Here is a 19,241-nt window from a genome sequence, read left to right on the forward strand (position 1 = left end):
AAAAAAAATAATTGGGCTTGCTTAGGATAGTATTGATGTATGTTTTTAATGATTACTTGTTTGACGGTATTGCTAACATAGAAATGTATCTGATATGTATTTTTCCTGTGGCTTATATTCAAACGGTCTTAAGGAAGTTCAAATATTACTTTATCTAAATACTGGATGTGTTCTAAATGTTTCTAAGCTGTTGCTTTAATTTGATATATGAATGTGTGTAGAATTTATACTCAAACACTGATTTAAAGGTTGTATATATTTCTAACTAGACAAAAAATAAAATGAAAACTGATTTTTCCATAGAATTGCCATAAAATGTATGCTTTTCCATGAGATAAGTATAAGAAAGCCATAGTATATTTACAATAAGATGTATTTATTAAACAAAATTGAAGTGGGGACAATGTAGCTGTGAAACCGTATGTATGCCAGCACAGAGGGTTAAATTTCTCTCCCTTGCCCTGTCAATTAACTGTTCTTGAGGATCCCCCTGCCAGGTGTCTCCTGAGGTCCCATGAGGGGACTCCTCCTCCTGCTTCCTGGAGTCCTGCAGGGGTACTCTGGAAGAGGTCTGCCTCCCTTTCTGCCTGGTGTGGATGATGCCAAGGGGTTGTGGGAAATCTCTTTTTTCCTTACTCCCCCATTCTGCTCGTCTGGATGGCTGGGAATGGTGGGGGATGGAAGAGTCTGAGCTTGATTCTCAGCACTTCTTTCTGCCTGGCTTTATAGAGAGACTCTTGGGTAAGGTTGTTCTTCCTTGGTACTGCTTGAGTTTGCCTTGGCCCTGCAGAAGGGTTAAAGGAAAGATGGAAATCTACTTCTGCAATCTTCTTATGATACCTGTTACCTCCTCCCAGTGCTGCCTGATATTGCATCTGGTTCCCTGTATTTTTGGGAGAGGGAATTTGGCCATACTGCCCAGTCTCATTGCCCTTCCCAGCCCCACAGAAAGGTATGTTGGGTAACCACTTGTCTCAGCTTGCACTGAGAGGGTCATCTTTCCCCAGCACAAGTGGCATCCCTGTGCTTGGTTAACAGTTCTCCCCACTGTTTCTCACAGTCCTGGAGAAGGGAATGAAAGGAGAATCATTTACTTTATCCTTTCCCCTTCCAGTGCCACTTTGTTCTCTACTTTGCCTCCTGTAAAAGAGGTTGGGAAATACAGATTCTCCTCTGCTGCATGTATTCACTGTGTTGCCTAATCCCATGGAAGACTCCTTCCCCTTGCTCAATTCCACTTTTGTCAAGGATGTTCCCCAGAACAGAGTCTTTGTGACTGTGGTAGTCAGTTCCCACTTGTATGTAGCTAGAATACTGTATTAAGGTAACTATCAGGCACACATACTTGTATCAAGGATGTAATACTTGAAGGGGAGTTAATCCAGGCACGTTTTTTGTGTTCAAAATTTGAGTGCTGACACCTGGATACATACTTTGCAAGTATTAACACTTGAAGCAATTATCAACTGCTTGAACAGGTGTAAATACTTGAAAAGTTCAAATAAAGATGTCTGCGTTCTCACATATGCAAATGAACTCTTTAAAAATTGTATATAAGTATTCCTATAGCCAGAATCAACAATGTAGAAATCAAACCAAATCAAATGAAGTTTACCTCGTCTCCATACAAAGGAACTAGCCTCTGTCTCTGAAGCACCCTCCTGCAACAGAGTAACGGTCCCTGAAGTCCCCTGATGTGATTTAAAAAAAAACAATCATATGGTGTGTGTGTATTTGTAACATTTTGACATCTAATTTTATACAAATCAATAAGCTTTGCTTCTTCCTTGTTTTTTCTGCTTTCTTTCGTCTCTTCACATTTTCTTCTATTTTTAATTTTTCCACCGATTGATGTTTATCTCTCCCTTCTTTGAAAGTACTATCTGCACTTTAAAATTACAGGGTTGGGATCCCAATTTTATACCTTCCCCAAAACTGATTCTAGTTCGGTTTTACAAGCATAGGCAGCTGTGAACTGTGATTTAACCATATTCTTCACTTGTCTACAACCCTGCAAAAGTTCAAAGGCTCTAGCACAGTTTAAGGTATCTATACTACAAGACCACAGTTAATTGTCAGGGAAGTTACCATGCTATAAATGGGTTCCCTCCCACAAAATGATGGATTATGTATTTTAAATGGGTTCTAAATCTTTCCCTCAAGCTATCCTGTCTACCTTTACCCCCCCACTATCTTCCTCTGTCTTTCTCCTCTCTGTACTTTGCAGGCCCCTTTACATCTTTCTCCATTTTAAACACACTGCAGCTGCCCCTAAACCAGTATGTCTCTATTCTCCAGCCACTACATCTCTTCCCACTCCCTAAACTTCCCTTAGGCGGTTTTTACTGTGACACGTACCCAAGACTGTGTACCTGTCTGCTAAAACAACGAGGAGTCCTTGTGGCATCTTAGAGACTAACCAATTTATTTGAGCATATGCTTTCGTGGGCTAGAACTCACTCCATCAGATGCATGAAGTGGAAAATACAGGAGCAGGAATAAATACATGAAAAGATGGGAGTTGCCTTACCAAGTGTGAGGAACTCCCATCTTTTCATGTATTTATACCCGCTCCTGTATTTTCCACTTCATGCATCTGATGAAGTGGGTTCTAGCCCACGAAAGCTTATGCCCAAATAAATTGGTTAGTCTCTAAGGTGCCACAAGGACTCCTCGTTGTTTTCGCTGATACAGACTAACACAGCTACCACTCTGATACCTGCTTGCTGTGCCTCTTCCCTTTGTTAAGATTGGAGAAGATGAGTAGTTCACAGCAGGCCCTGCTAGTGGGAGAACAGAACAGTGTTTTTAGAAAAATATCCTGTTTAGTGCTAGTAGGTAAGCCTTTGGAGGCTGTGAAGAGTAGCACTTTGTACATAGCTTAACTGCTTATTGATGTGGAAGTATTATGGAGGACCACCCCAATGGGCAAGCAATGGGTGCTTTGTCATCAGTATTTTAAGTTACTTACAAAGTGGGTAAACATTAATCACATTTGACAGATTTAATTAACACTCAGAGGAAATCTTCCATTAAAATTAATGGAAGATTTGTTTCTAACTCCCCTAGCCAGCTTTCAAAATCTCAACCAGAGATTTGAAGCAGTACACTTATGTGCTCTCTGGTCTAATCTAATAGATATGAAGTCTTGGCTCAAATACCAGGTTAACAGATTCTCTGTATGACTTTGGGTGAGTCACTTAACTTGTATGTCTTAGTTACTCAGAGGGAAGTGGTATTATTTGCATACAGCTTAGTGGAGTGGTGAAAAGCCTTGCTAAATAAGTTTTGTGAACTGTAAAGGAATATTAAAGGCACTCTGTTGAAGAGGTGGGAGCAGTGCTCAAGGCTTCCTGGTTCAGCCCTGTTCTCATGCCATCAGGACAAGAAAATATTTTTGGGCAAAGATCAGCACATAAAGAGAATTATCCATTTCCCAAAACTATTCCTGAGCTTGTCTAGAATTTTGGACTTATTTAGAATAGCTTTGGGCACCAAACTTAAAATGGCACATACATGCACAGCACATCCAGGCTCCTGCTAAAATGGAAAGGCAATTTTTGCCTGGGTGTCAGTTTTCAACAAATTTTCCTGAAGCTTAGCAAAGCATATGCTGCACACAAAAGATTGTCTTCAGTATCTGTAGGTGTTTTTATTGTCAGATTTGAAATGTAAGGTTCTGCTTATTGCAGTATGTCCCCAAAATGATCCTTATAACTTCTGAAAATAGTTATGAGAGGGTGAAAATGCAGTTTTCCTCAGAAAAAAACACTTACTTTTGGGCTTGTGACTTTTAAGGGCAGCTGCTGCTCCTGCAGGAGAGCCCTATTAAATAAAACAAGTTCATTGTTGTTTTTTGAACGAGAGTTGCTTGGACAAAAAAGGCTTTAACAGGTGTGCCTTGGATAGCAGTAAAATGTCTGGACAATATTTCTTCTGCTGCTTATGTCTTGGTGAGGATCACTTCTTTGCTAAGTGCTTAGTCAGTGGTGGCATCTTCTCATGCTCATAAAGATATAATTGTCTACTGGCCTTCCTTTTTAGAGGAATCATTGAAGGCCCAATCTATGGATCCACCTGCTTTAGAGCTGAGTATCTCTAGAGGTCCAGAAGATCAACTTCTAGATCAGTTCTCAAGTTAACCTTGTCTAATGTGGCTTAGGTTCAGGATGAGTCATCTTGACTGTAATGGCTTCTTCAGTACTTACATAATCTTGAGTGCCAAAGTCTTCAGTGTTGACTGAACCCTCAGGGCATTTGGCTACAGGAACTGGTGGCAGTCCCAAGGTTTCTGTGGCATGGACCCATTTGATTAGTTAGGGCTGATGCTTTCCTCTATAGAATCACAGAGAAATCACAATCTTCTTCCTCCCCTTAAGGCAAAAGGAAGAGACATGGCTCTGTTGACTTTTCAATACCATCTGGAAGAATGCTTGTCTGCAACGTTAGTAGAGGTTCCAAGAAGCATCACTTTTGAAGTACTTCAGTGGATCAGCAGTTGCCCCATAGACTACATCAGTGAACTCTATGTCCAGTGTCCAGTCCAGATCCAAGTAGTGGTCAACTCCTGCTATGTCCTCTCCAGTAGAGATTACTTACATGTATTTTCATATTGATTCAGACAGGAGAGTTTTCTGTGCTGAGGCTAGTATCCAAGAGCTATCTGAGTTGCGTTAGCTACCAAGTGGGAAAGACCTTGATATTGCCCTATGTAGTTCTTATGTCAGAGACTCCTCCACCTATAATGATAGCTCTTCTCCTTCCAGGATAGAAGGGAATGTCTCCAATGAGACCCCCCCCCCCAACTTGGCTTTGATAATGATCTATATAGTTTTGCACATGGGAGCAAATGGCCTTTTGTAAAAGGTCACCTCAAATGCCTGCATCTATTTGCTTCTGCTTTCCATTCTGGCTGCAAGTTCTCTCTCCATCCCTCCACCATCTTCTCCCCTAGTTTGAGAGGCATCATCTCTTCTTCTTAGTATCAATATGGCCTGTAGGATACTGAGGGAGATGTACATGATTCTACTGATGTCAAAATTTGTGTATGTCTCCTGATGATTCTGTGAAAGTAACGAACTTGTCATTGCCAGATGATTGCTATGAGTTTCCCGGGCCATTGTGATACTTGAATGAGGCATTTGGATATGACCACTGTCCTGGAGAAAACTCAAACTCTTAAACTTCGTTTTAAAATGAACAGAAGGAAAGTAGTATACTTCCAGTTCTCAAAGAACTGTTCGGACCGTTTACAGAGCTCCATCTGACTTCTTCATTGGCCTCTATGGAGGCAAACCAAAGTGAAGTACTTTTCTAAAGTGTTGTAACAGCATTTTGAATGTTTCTACCAACATCCTCTATTGGGTCTTTACGGTTTCTGCTGCTATTGAGTGTCTGAAGGGCTCTGGGACTTGCTATCTCTAGCTGCATTTATTTTTCAATATAATAGTGTGCAACATTCTGCCTGAATAGGAATAAGGACAGAATGATTTATGTATGGGACAAATTGACCTCAAAATCAACAGAAAGGACCTCCACTCATGCTTCCTGGGGGGAGCAAGAAAATGGCATTTCTTGTCCTTCTCTCCCTCTCCCTCCAGCTTTAATGATAACAAGATATTACAGTTCTTCTGTCGGATAAACATATAGTGCTTGTATACTTAAAAGCGGTGCTTGTCCGCCTTCTTGATGATGATGAGCTATTTATGAAAATATTGTGTACTACCCCAAACACTTAATAATAACCACTTAATGTACTGTCTTACACATCACAAATCATAATCCTCAGCTGTACTTCTGTGTAGTTCCAGAGCTCTTTAGGGTACTGATAAAGTTGCATCACTTAAGCCTTTTCATACCAGTGTACAAGGGCTTATTTAACATCCTTACTCTTTCCATCTGTTTCATTTTCTGTTCCACATCTTTGCATAGATTGCTGTTCTTCAGAAGTTCACATTTAAGTGTCTGGTAGATGCCTCCTTAAAAGTAGCATCTACTTTAATTACTCTTATTATAATATCCAGCAACACTAATAACAGGAAAGATGTCTGGTGCAGTCAGTTGCAAAGTTTTGTCTTTAGTAGGATGTTTGAGAATTTCATCAGAACAAACATCAAAATATTATGAGTGAGTGATGGATGATAGGTTGAACAATAAAACTGGCTTGATGGCTGGCATGCACCTATATTTTGATTTGAATGCACCCCTTTTCACATAGATACATTGTCAAAAATGTTAAGTATTTCATAGTTCTATTTTGACAGTCCTGGATACTCCATTCATAAAGTAGGCTTGAAATGCAAAATATCATGTTTATAATTTATTTCAAAGAATGTCTTACATTAGTTCTAGTAAGTCCTCTTCTTTATTAGTTAGATCTACAGATATTCCACTTTCAGCATTTACAAAAGGATTCGTAATTCTTTAATCATTAGTAACTTACGAGGGAAAATGTTCACTAAATTCCTCTTTGAAAGAACAAGGGTCATAGATCCTTCATCTTCATCATGTCATTTCACTTAATTTTTCCATAGGAAATCCTTTAAGTGTAGTCAAGGTTCAAATTGAGAAAATGGTGAAGGTACTCTTCCAAGCTCTCTAGTAAGCAGTTCTGGACAATTGCAAGCTTCTTGGAGGGCATTTGCTCTATAATAAACTGAGTTGGGGTGTTGAACAATTCAATGAAAAAAGGTTGTCACCTGTCCTGCTAAGGGCCTGTTACAAGTTTTAATGTTTGTGTTCTTTGACATAAAAGAAAATGAGGGTACAGATTCTCATAATATAATAGCAGTCACAGTGCCTCAAAGATTTGTAAGATTAATTTTCAGGTAACAAACTGGCAGACCACCAAAAAGTTGCCCATGCACCACAGGTTGAAAACCATTGCTTTAGAGATTTCATTCCCAAAACTCTGCTCCTGACAGAGGGTAACAGGGATAGTGTGGAGTGGGAAGAGAAAAGGAGAACTCTGGAGCTTTATACCAACTCTCACATAAGCCCATATATCTCATATGAAAAAGGTATAGACCCTTCAGTCCAAGAAATGAGCATAAGAGGAAGGTTCACCTGGGGCTGAGATTTTTTGAGCAAGTGAGGGTGTCGGGGAATTGATTAGGAACATAAAAACTGTCATACTTGATTAGACCAGTGGTCCATCTAGCCCATTATCCGGTTTCTGGCAGTGCTAGTACCAGAGCTTATGGGGGAGTGTACAGAACAGGGCAGTTGGGGTGATCCACTTCTGTCTTCCACTCCCAGATTCTGGCAGTCAGAGGTTTAGGGTTACCCCGAGCATTGGGTGACATCCCTGAACATCTTGGCTAATTAGCCATTGATGGATTTATCCTCCATGAACTGGTCTAGTTATTTTTGAACCCTGATATATATATTGGCCATCAGAATATCCCATGGCAATGAGTTACTTCCTCTTGTTTGTATTAAATCTTCTGTCTAATAATTTATTTGGGCGACTTCTGGTTTTTGTGTTGTGGGTAAATAACACTTCTGTATTAATTTCCCCCCCCACACACACACACCATTCATGATTTTATAGACCTCTATTATATACCCACTTGTCTCTTTTCTAAGATGAACAGCCCTTGCCTTTCCTCTTGTCGAAACCGTTCCATATCCATGATGATCTTTTTTGCCCTTCTTTGAGCCTTTTCCAGTTCAATTATATCCTGGATACATTCAATGCATGGGTCCACCATAGATTTATGTAGTAGCATTATGACGTTTTCTATATTACTTTCTGTCCCTTTCCTAATGGTTCCTAACATTCTGTTAGTCTTTTTGACTGTAGCTGTGCACTGAGCTGAAGTTTTCAGAGAACTATCCACAGTGACTACTTTTAGAACTCATTTAGAACCTGTCATTATATATGTATAGTATGGATTTTTTCCAATGTGCATTACTTTGCACTTCTCAGTGTTAAATTTTGTCTGCCATTTTGTTGCCCGGTTCACCCTGTAACTCTTCGCAGTCCCCTTTGGACTTAACTATCTTGAATAATTTAGATTGTCTGCAGACTTTGCCACCTCACTGGTTGTTCCCTTTTCCAGATCATTAATTAATATGTTGAACAGCACAGGTTGCACTACAAATCCTTGGAGGACCCTGCTGTTTACCTCTCTCCATTGTGAAAACCAATCATTTATTACTATTCTTTGGGCATGGCTACACTTGCAGATGTAGAGCACTTTGAGTTAAACCAGCCTTCGTAGAGTGCAGTAGGGGAAGCGCTGCAATCTGGCCGCACGAACAGCTGCAAGGACACTGGCGTGGCCACATTAGCAGCTCTTGCAATGGCCACAGAGAGCAATGCATTGTGGTAGGTATCCCAGCATGCAAGTGGCTTCAATTTACTTTTCAAATGGGGGGGGTGGAGTGTGACAAGGAGTGTGTTGTGTGTATGGGGGGGGAGAGAGAATGGGTTTTTGGGGGGCTGAGAGCATGTCAGCATGCTGTCTTGTAAGTTCAGACAGCAGCAGACCCCCCTTCCCCCACCTCTCTCTCTCACACACAGCATTCCACAGTAATGGTTGCTTTGTCTCGGAGCAGATAAACATGCTGGCTGTCAGAAACAGAGCTTTCAAAGGGAATATCGGCATGCCTGCAGTGATTCCAAAACAATGACAAGAGTAGCCACTTGACTTAAGGGGATTATGGGATGTTTCCCGAGGCTGATCAGAGCTCAGTAATGCAACACCTCGTTCACACTGACACCCGGGTGTTTCAGCCAATGCGCACCAAGTGTTAATCTTCTTGCCGAGATGGAGTACCAGGAGCGCTCTTGCCCTGGAGTCAGAGCGCTCTGTGTGCCTTGCCATTGTGGACGGGTAGTGAGCTAGGGTGCCCAGGGCTGCTTTAATGCACTCTAATTCGCAAGTATAGCCAAGCCCTTTGATTCCTGTTTTAAGCTTACAACCAGTTTTTTCAGGAGAAATTAATCAAGTTGGGTAACTGAGAGAACTGGACATATGTTTGCAGTAGGTGGTGGAGCTGATTTGATTTTCTGTGGAGGAAAAGGCAACAAGAATTGTCAGATGCCTTGTTATGAGGAGACAGAAAAACTTGTTAGGTTATTGAGGAAATGTGACATAACAGGGTACAATCCAGACTAATGAACAGCTGTGTCACCCCTGCCCTGTAACCTGGGTTGCCCTTTACAATGCCTTGCTGCTGTAGCTTCAAGCATGGACTGCTCACAAACAGCTTCCAGGATGTAAGTCACTCCCAGCTATACCCCTGTGTGTGCTGCAGCCAGCCCTTCCTTGGCTCTCACCAGCCTTGGTTATGCTGTAGAGTGACCCCCAACAACCTCCCCAGTCCAGGATCTTCCCCCAGAAATGTATGTCCTGTATGGCACCGCTGTCTCCTGGACAATACAAATATGGTTGTGTGTTATTCCTTTAAGGGAATAATATGCACACAACTTGTTAGCCCAAATGGAGATATCCAGACACTTCATCTTGAACCCACTGGATTAGATAAAACAATAAAACAAGTTTATTAACTACAAAGATTTTAAGCGAGTACTAGTAATGAGGTATATAAGTCAGAAAGGTTACAAGAAATACAAAGATAAACCGCTTACTGGTGCCTAACTTAACAAATTATATTTGATTCAAAGCAAAGTTTTCTCACCGTGTGCTTTCAGCAGTCTCACTGACCAGACTTTTTAGGTCAGGACCCCTCCCCTAGCATCAAATGGCTGCTTCCTTTGTCTCTTCAGATGCACTGAATGCGATGGACAGGGGGAGAGAGATAAAGGTGCCTCCGGGTGTTTGTCCCTCCTTGTTATAGTTTCAGTCCCCCTCTTGAAAAACATTTCCAGCTGAGAACCAGGAGCCAGAGAGTCTGTGCGGAAGGATATTCCCTGCTGATTTTTTTTCACCTGTTGAACTTGCTTTGTCCTCCCTTTACTACTTAAATGCAATTCAGGCAAGTACACATTCCTTTGTTTAGAACAGAAATGTTTCCCAACTTGTTCCTGGGCAGAGCTATGGAGTTTGGAGCATGTGTTAACACCATACAGGGGAATCTTATAACTTCACATACAGTGTTGCCACACACACTTTAACAAACGATACTTGTGACGTTGTGCAGTCTATATGGTTTTATAAAAACTTGATAATAAGTCAATATAATGTAACTGGGATAGTTTTAGAAAAATACGGTAATAAGTGAATGTAACGTAACTGGGATATGCTTCATGCAAAAGGTTTCTTGTAAGGTATCATTACAAAGCTTATAATCTACTGAGTATGATCATCTGATTTGTATAAATGTACCACTCTTGTATCTAAAACTAGAAATATAAAATGTAACTCTGAGGGCCTATTGTAATTGTGTAAAGTGTGGACCATTAATGATGGTTTGGAATCTTGATGACTCCCATTGTCTGCAGATGGCTGTATTTACCTGTGAGTCTTCCTGTATATGTGTGTACTGGCAAGTGAGTAATGAAGTCTTGCAGTGACATGTGATCATGTCACCTGAACTGGAATCCATCTTTAACCTGGTGCTTTTCCAGTGAGGGGGGGTGGAAACCCAGAGAGACAAAGAGTTCCCGCCTTATGCAAAAGATATATAAAGGGGGGAAGAGAACAGAGAGGGAGAGGAGCCATCATGAAGAATCCCCTAGCTACCACCTGAGCTGCAACAAGAGCTGTACCAGGGGAAAGAACTGTGCCCAGGCCTGGAAGATGTCCAGTCTCAGAAAAACTTACTGAAGCATCTCTGAGGGTGAGATTATCTGTATTCAGTTTGATTAGGCATAGATTTGCGCATTTTATTTTATTTTGCTTGTGACTTACTTTGTTCTGTCTGTTTCTACTTTGAACCACTTAAATCCCACTGTCTGTATTTAATAAAATCACTTTCTATTTAGTAATTCACTCAGAGTATGTATTAATACCTGGGGGAGCAAACAACTGTGCATATCTCTCTATCAGTGTTATAGAGGGCGAACAATTTATGAGTTTGCCCTGCATAAACTTTATGCAGGGTAAAATGGATTTATCTGGGTTTAGACCCCATTGGGAGTTGGGCATCTGAGTACTGGATCACAGAAACCCCCTTGGGAGCTGCCACCCGATGTGCAAAGACTACCCCTGCTCCTGTTTTCCCTGCCAGCTCAGGACTCCAGCACCCTGTCTTGCTGAACCTGACACTCCCGTCTGGCTCCAGCCACAGACCCAGGGTCTGAATCACTTGTCCCAAAGCTGCAAGTTTACCTGAAAACAGCTCACAGTAGTGTGCTTGTCTTTAGCACTCAGATGCCCAACTCCCAATGGGGTCTAAACCCAGATAAATCCGTTTTACCCTGCATAAAGTTTATGCATGGCAAACTCATAAATTGTTCGCCCTCTATAACACTGATAGAGAGATATGCACAGTTGTTTGCTCCCTCAGGTATTAATACATACTCTGAGTGAATTACTAAATAGAAAGTGATTTTATTAAATACAGACAGTGGGATTTAAGTGGTTCAAAGTAGAAACAGACAGAACAAAGTAAGTCACAAGCAAAATAAAATAAAATGCGCAAATCTATGCCTAATCAAACTGAATACAGATAATCTCACCCTCAGAGATGCTTCAGTAAGTTTTTCTGAGACTGGACATCTTCCAGGCCTGGGCACAGTTCTTTCCCCTGGTACAGCTCTTGTTGCAGCTCAGGTGGTAGCTAGGGGATTCTTCATGATGGCTCCTCTCCCTCTCTGTTCTCTTCCCCCCTTTATATATCTTTTGCATAAGGCGGGAACTCTTTGTCTCTCTGGTTTTCCACCCCCCCTCACTGGAAAAGCACCAGGTTAAAGATGGATTCCAGTTCAGGTGACATGATCACATGTCACTGCAAGACTTCATTACTCACTTGCCAGTACACACATATACAGGAAGACTCACAGGTAAATACAGCCATCTGCAGACAATGGGAGTCATCAAGATTCCAAACCATCATTAATGGTCCACACTTTACACAATTACAATAGGCCCTCAGAGTTACATTTTATATTTCTAGTTTTAGATACAAGAGTGGTACATTTATACAAATCAGATGATCATACTCAGTAGATTATAAGCTTTGTAATGATTCCTTACAAGAGACCTTTTGCATGAAGCATATCCCAGTTACGTTGCATTCACTTATTACCGTATTTTTCTAAAACTATCTCAGTTACATTATATTGACTTATTATCAAGTTTTTATAAAACCATATAGACTGCACAACGTCACAATACTGACCAGCAAATTATGAGTTTTTAAATACCTCACAAGGCATATTTTGTACAAACATTATTACAAAGGGAGTGAACATGGGTATATTCTGTTACAGGAAGTTGTGAAGGTAAGACATTAAATAAAGCAGAAATTGGTAGCTGGGCAGATCTCTGGGATTGTTTCAGCAGGGGGGGGGAAACTGAGGTTAACATCCTGATGTTTGAGCTTGAAAGGAGGGAAGTGGTTGCTGCCTAAGTTGGAGATAAGGGGCACTGTAGTATTCATTTCAACTATTTTAAGTGAATAGTAGTCTTCAAACTTGATTAAAATTGACATTTTACAATTAAACAAACTTGGGTGCCTTAAGCTAGGCATGTAGATCCATATTAGGGAACTATATTTAGATAACATTTTGGTCCTCAACATATATGCAGATAACTAAATATGGATTTAGATGCCTATAAAGCTAAATAAGAGAGCCTGATATTTTTAAGGGTGTTAGGGACATGCGCTTCTTATTGATTTCAATCTATTTTGTGGTCCCTGGCAAGTAAATTGATGGAAGTTCTGATTTCTCATCTTCAAAAGACAGGCTCCTTTTTAAAGTGCCTAAATATGGATTTAGGTACCTAAAATTAGGCACCAAAGAATGCAGATGTTGGCCTAAATAATAAATAGTGTATTCACATGCACATGTGATTGGATAACAAATTAAGCCTTCTACTAAATTCTGTTTGTTAAAGAAATAGGTGGGAAATGTTGCATCTGTGTGTACAGCACTCATTGAAAACTTCATAGATTCAAAGATCCCAAGCCCGGAAGGGACCATTGTGATCATCTACACTCACATCCTATTTACACCGGGCATAGAACTTAACCCCAAATAATTCCTAGAGCATAGCTGGATGGATGGGTGGAGAATCCACCACAACCCTTGGCAAATTGTTCCAGTGGGTGATTACCCTCGCTGTTAAAAATTTACTCCTTATTTCCCGATTGAATTTGTCTAGTTTCAACTTCCAACCATTAGATCATGTTATACCTTACTCTGCAGGATTCAATACTCCTTTATAAATTATTTGTTCCCCATGTAGATACTTACAGACTATAATCAAGTCACTCCTTAACCTTTTTTTCTTCTTGGAGTGCTTGCTCATGTCGATTCCATTCTAGGTGTGTGCGCGCGCCCATGTGCGCAGCAGCTGGAGATTTTTGTCTTAGCAGTACTTATAGGGCCAGCTGTGGTGCCTTTTAGAGTTCCGTGCTCATGCTGTGGTATATCAGTTGCTGCAGGCCTACACCCTCTCTGTTCCTTCTTACCGCCCGTGGTGGTCAGTCGGAGCACCTGTCTTGCTTGACAAGAGCAAGCGGTTTTTCTTCCCTGGGACTGCATGCCTCTTGTACATTTGTTGGTAGCATTAAGTAGTTGTTAAGTGTTAGTTAACACTTAGGGTCCCAGTGGGGACTTTGCCCCACAGTAGGGTATGCCCTGGGCTCCCAGGTTTAAGCCCTGCTCAGACTGCAGCAGGTCTGTCTGTGAGTGACCCCCATAACAGCTCGGGGGAGTCACACATTAAGGACCATTGCCGGGATCTGCAAGAACTTTTGTCCCTGCACCCAAAAGGAGTGGGATATTCACCTCAGGGCTCTCCTGATGGAGTCCACCCTCTGCCCGGCTTCCGAGCCTTCTATACAGGCTGCACCGAGCACCTTGGCCTCCATGCACAGCACGCCGCTGGCATCAGCCTCTTCCCGACATTGTTCGCCATTGATGGTACCAAAAAAGAGGGCTAAGAAGCACTCTCTGGCACCAAGCAAGAAGGCCCAGGGTCAGGGGACATCCAGCAAGGGACCCAGGCCTCCCCGTCAGCCTTCTCCGGAGCTACGTGAGCGTGCCTCCACGACTGGGCCCCTTAGCCCCCTTAAAGGTCCGCAACGACTCCTGGGAGCGGTATGGGACCCAGAACCCTGCCTGCACCATCATCATTCCAAGCCCAGGCGCAGAGAGAGCACAGGTCTCCACCTGCCCCTATGATGCCTTTAGTGCCGCAAGAACAGGCTAAGGCTCCCGAGACAGCAATCCCGCCGTTAAGACCCCTCAGGGGGCAGGGGAGCACTGCCAGTCACCGGACAAGAATCAATGATCTCCACTGTGTGGAGGATCCCGAGGCAGGTCCCAATCTCCTCATTGGTCGCCTGGACTCTGCTCCCAGTCTCCTCAGCGCTACTCTACAGCACAGGGTCGACGCCCCCCCATACTATCACCAGCATCGCTCACCCTCTCGCCGATCTACCACTAGACGTCAGTCCTGATCGCCGGCACCCTGGGAACACTCCTCATCTTATTGCCAGTCCCCCCGGCACTGGGAGCACTCTCCCTTGTACAGTTACCAGACAGTTATGCCTGGCCAGCGAACACCGGTAGTTTCGACCAGTAAGCAGACTCAGGCATCAATGGCCCCTTACTGGTCGCTGGAAGGTGGTTCCTCTGGCACGGAGACCCAGTTCAGTCCATCGCCCTGATCTCAGCGACAGGATTGGGCACCGGAATCTTCTCCGCCGTCCACAGCACCGCAATGGCAGCAAGGCGAGTGGCCAACACAGTGGCCATATTGGAGAGTATGGGGCGTTCCAATGATGATGTGCCCTTCGCAGCGCACCTTGGTGGCTGTGTCGGAGCAAAGGTCGGCGGCTCCACCGGCACTGGGCCCAGTACTGGAAGGCCGTTCTGAGGTCGGGGTAGAGGATCCCATACCCACCCCTAAACCTCCCTCTCCAGCGGTGGCCGAGCCTCCAGCGCCTCCGCTGGTGGCCAAGTCTTCCTCATCTTCCCCAGATGAGGCGGTTGTGGGGCCTTCCAGGGCTAGCCCTTGGGATGACTTTAGGGAGCATCAAGTCCTTCTATGGTGGGTGGCCAAGAACTTGGGGCTCGAGGTGCAGGGGATGAAGAGCAGGAGGATGCCTTTTTCAATGTCCTCTCGGCCTCCACACCTGCCCAGGTCACCCTGCCCGTAAACGACTGGGTCCTCAAGATTGCCAAATCGCTGTGGCAGACCCCATCCACCTCCCGCCAACCTCGAAATGGGCTGAGAAAAAGCACTTTGTGCCGGCCAAAGGTTTTGAATACCTTTATTCTCACTCACCTCCAGGCTCACTGATTGTGTCTGCGGCCAATGAAAAGGAGACGCAGGTACACACTGCCACTACTCCCAAGAATAAAGAAGCCAAAAAACTCGATTTATTTGGCAGGAAACTTTATTCACAGCCAGCCTACAAGTCCGGGTGGCAAGCCATCAGGCCCTGTTGGGCCGATATAATTTTGAGCTTTGGGACAGTCTCCAAAAGTTCCAGGACTCTCTTCTTCAGGGTCAGGCTCAGGACTTTGGTATCCTGGTAGAGGAAGGGACTGCAGTTGCCAGATATTCCCTGCAAATGGCATGGGAATTGGTGGACTTGATGGCAAGGGTGGTCAAATTGTCTGTAGTCATGCAATGCAGCTCCTGACTCCAGACAAGTGGGCCTGTCTCAGGACATGGAGGCCTCTATTCAGGACCTCTCCTTTGACAGAATTGGGCTCTTCTCTGATCAGACAGACGCCAGGCTACACCGGTTGAAGGACACTAAAACTACCCTTCGCTCGTTGAGCATGCATACCCTACAGTCTGCCAGAAAGCCATTTCAGCCTCCGCCGCTGTAAAGGCCTTGGCAAGCCTGACAGGGATCTGCAAGAAGAAGGGACGCTGGGGTTAGCCATTGCCGCCCTTCCTATTCTCGCTCGCCATCTGAGCCCGGACCCACTAAGAATCCAAGGGGGGCCAAAAGCGATGGTTTTGAGGGTGCGCTCAAGAGCGACACTACAGTCATCCGGCCGGATCCTGCCCATCGTTTCCTCAACCGCCTTTCTCCCTACCGCTTGGCCTGGTCGCAGGTTACCTTAGACTGCTGGGTCCTGGATATAGTAGCTCGGGACTATACCCTGCCGTTTTTGGATACCCCTCCTTCCCACCCTGTGCTCCTTTTCCCTCTTCAGGGACCCCTTTCACGAACAACTCCTGGTTCAGGAGGTCGACAAGCTCCTGCAGTTGGGGGCGATTCCTCGGGACATGGAAGGCAGAGGATTCTATTCCGGATACTTCCTGATCCAAAGCGGGACCTCAGACCCATCCTGGACCTGTGTGGCTTCAACAAGTCTGTCAAGAAGTTGAAGTTCCTCACGGTCTTCCTGGCCTCCATTATCCCCTCCCTAGATCCGGGGGACTGGTACATAGCTCTTGACTTAAAGGATGCTTACTTCCATGTCTCCATATTCCCAGGACACAGATGTTTCCTGCATTTCATAGTGGCTGGGCGCCACTTCCAGCTCACGGTGCTGCCCTTTGGCCTGTCCTCGGCCCCCAGGATGTTCACGAAATGCATGGCGCTGGTAGCGGCTTACCTCATTGTCTTCGGTCAAGATACCGAAGCCGTTACGGCGTTCCACCCTCCGCTTCAGAGCAGGTCGGTCTTCACCAATCCCATGACGGGACGATTCCTGAAAGGTCTAAACACCTGTACCTGCACGTCCAGGACCTGGTCCCCCCGTGGGAACTGAATCTTGTGCTTTCGAAGTTCATGGGCCCCTCCTTTGAACCCTTTGCTTCCTGCTCCCTTCTGCTTCTCTCCTGGAAAGTGTCCTTCTGGGTCACTATAACTTAAGCCTGGTGGGTGTCCGAGATCAGGGCGCTCACGTCAGAGCCGCCTTATACGGTCTTCTACAAGGAGAAGGTCCAGCTGCGTCCACACCCAGCTTTTCTGCTCAAGGTCATTTCCGAGTTCCGCACTGGCCAAGACATTTACTTACCGGTCTTCTGTCTGAAGCCTCATGCATCAGATGAGGAGTGCAGGTTCCATACTCTGGACGTCAGACGGGCGCTGGCCTTCTACATTGACAGAACACGGCCATTCCATAAGTCAGCCCAGAGAATCTCGTCTTGGATCACGGCCTGCATCCGCTATTGCTACGAGCTGGCAAAAGTGCCTCCGCCGGCAATCGTGACAGCTCACTTGACTTGGGTGCAGGCAGCTTCGACAGACATCCTGGTGCAGGTGCCGATCCAAGAAATTTGTCAGGCCGTCACTTGGTAGTCTGTTCATACATTTGTGTCGCACTATGCACTGACCCAGCAGGCTCGAGATGACGTTGGTTTTGGCAGAGCTGTACTACAAGCTGCACGACGGTGAACTCCGAGCCCACCTCCATTGATATTGCTTGCGAGTCACCTAGAATGGAATCCTCATGAGCAAGCACTCGAAGGAAAAACAGTTACCTACCTTTCGTAACTGTTGTTCTTTGAGATGTGTTGCTTATGTCCATTCCATTACCCGCCGTCCTGCCTCTCTGTTGGAGTGGTCAGCAAGAAGGAACTGAGAGCACGTGGGCCGGTAGCACCTGATATACTGAGGCATGAGTGCCACTCTAGAGGGTATAGCTGGCCCTAAGGCAAAAATCTCCGATGGCTGCGCATGTGGGCGTACGCACACCTAGAATGGAATCTACATGAGCAACACATCTCGAAGAACAACAGTTACAAAATGTAGATATAACAGGGGTTTTTTCCAGCTAAATAGATAGACTCAAAGAGTTCAATCACTATAAGGCATATTTTCTAATCCTTTAATCATGATCATGACTCTTCTCTGAACCTTCTCCAATTTATCAATCTCCATCTTGAACTGTGGTCACCAGAGCTGGACATAATATTTCAGGAGTGGTTGCAACAGAGCCAAATAGAATAATCTCTCTCCTCATACTCGAGATTCCCATGTTTATGCATCTCAGGATTGCATTAGCCCTTTTGGCCACAGTGTCGCACTGAGAGCTCATGTTCAGCTATTATCCACCTCAACCCTTAAATCTTTTACAGATTCATTGCTTCCCAGGATAGATTCCCTCATTCTGTAAGTATGGCCTACATTCTTTGTTCCTAGATTTATATGTTTACATTAGCCTTATTAAAATGCATGTGATTTGCTTGTGCCTAGGTTACCAAGCAATCCAGATCACACTGATCAGTGACCTGTCTTCTTCATTATTTACCACTCCTCCAATTGTTATTGATCTGCTAAGTTTATCAGTGATTTTAGATTTTTTCCAGGCCATTAATAAAAATGTTACAGTCTAGGGCCAAGAACCAATCCTTGGAGGTCTTTAATTTCTTGATCACAAATTTTATTCTACAAGAACTCTAATCATATTTATGTGCAGGCTAGATGGTGTACAGCGGATGAGGAAGCTGATAAATATTTAGCTCTAAACTGTCTACAATGAGAGCAGCTCAGGGAGAGAAGGTGATCATAATGAGCCTACTTCCGCTTGCCAACCTCCATAAAGGCTGGATATAATTGCAGCCTACGACCACTGAGGAGTGCAGGAACACACATTTTTCAAAAGTGATTACTGATGGTTGGGTGCCCAACTTGAGACATCTTAAAGGCGTTTTAAAATGCTTTCTTGGGAAGTGCTTAGCACCTGCCCTCTGAAAATCAAGCTGGCGGCACGACTACACTTGCACTTCACAGTGCTGCCAAGGCCTAAAATAAGAAGAGAACAAGTTAAGAATTATTTAGACAAGACAGATGTCTTCAAGTCACCAGGGCCTGATGAAATACATCCTAGAATAATCAAGGAGCTGACTGAGGAGGTATCTGAGCCTAAGGTCATTTCCGAGTTCCACACTGGCCAAGACATTTACTTACCGGTCCTCTGTCTGAAGCCTCATGCCTCGCGATTATCTTGAAAAGTCATGAATTCCAGAGAGATTCCAGAGGGCTATAAAAGGGCAAATATAGTGCCAGCCTCTAAAAAGGGGAATAAGGACAACCTGGGGAATTACAGACCAGTCAGCTTAACTTCAGTACCTGAAAAATAATGGAGCAAATAAGCAATCTGTTTGCAAACACCTAGAAGATAATACGATAATAATTAACAGTGAGCATGGATTAGTCAAGAACAAATGATGTCAAACCAACCTAAT

The 19,241-nt window shown here is 44.0% G+C and overlaps 1 protein-coding gene and 1 long non-coding RNA gene across 2 annotated transcripts in view; one reads left to right on the top strand and one right to left on the bottom strand.

Moving 5' to 3' along the window:
- The window catches only part of LPCAT1 (lysophosphatidylcholine acyltransferase 1), a 156,917-nt gene that overhangs the window by 73,025 nt on the left and 64,651 nt on the right, over positions 1-19,241 (top strand). The gene's annotated exons all lie outside the window — the stretch shown is intronic.
- On the bottom strand, positions 358-10,079 carry LOC117872740. Its single transcript, XR_004644578.1, has 3 exons — positions 9,649-10,079; positions 1,616-1,691; positions 358-784 (listed from the first exon to the last, which is right to left on the bottom strand). It is a non-coding gene; the product is annotated as an uncharacterized LOC117872740 (long non-coding RNA).

This window comes from Trachemys scripta, chromosome 2 (assembly GCF_013100865.1).
Source record: "Trachemys scripta elegans isolate TJP31775 chromosome 2, CAS_Tse_1.0, whole genome shotgun sequence".
NCBI classification, from domain to species: domain Eukaryota; kingdom Metazoa; phylum Chordata; order Testudines; family Emydidae; genus Trachemys; species Trachemys scripta.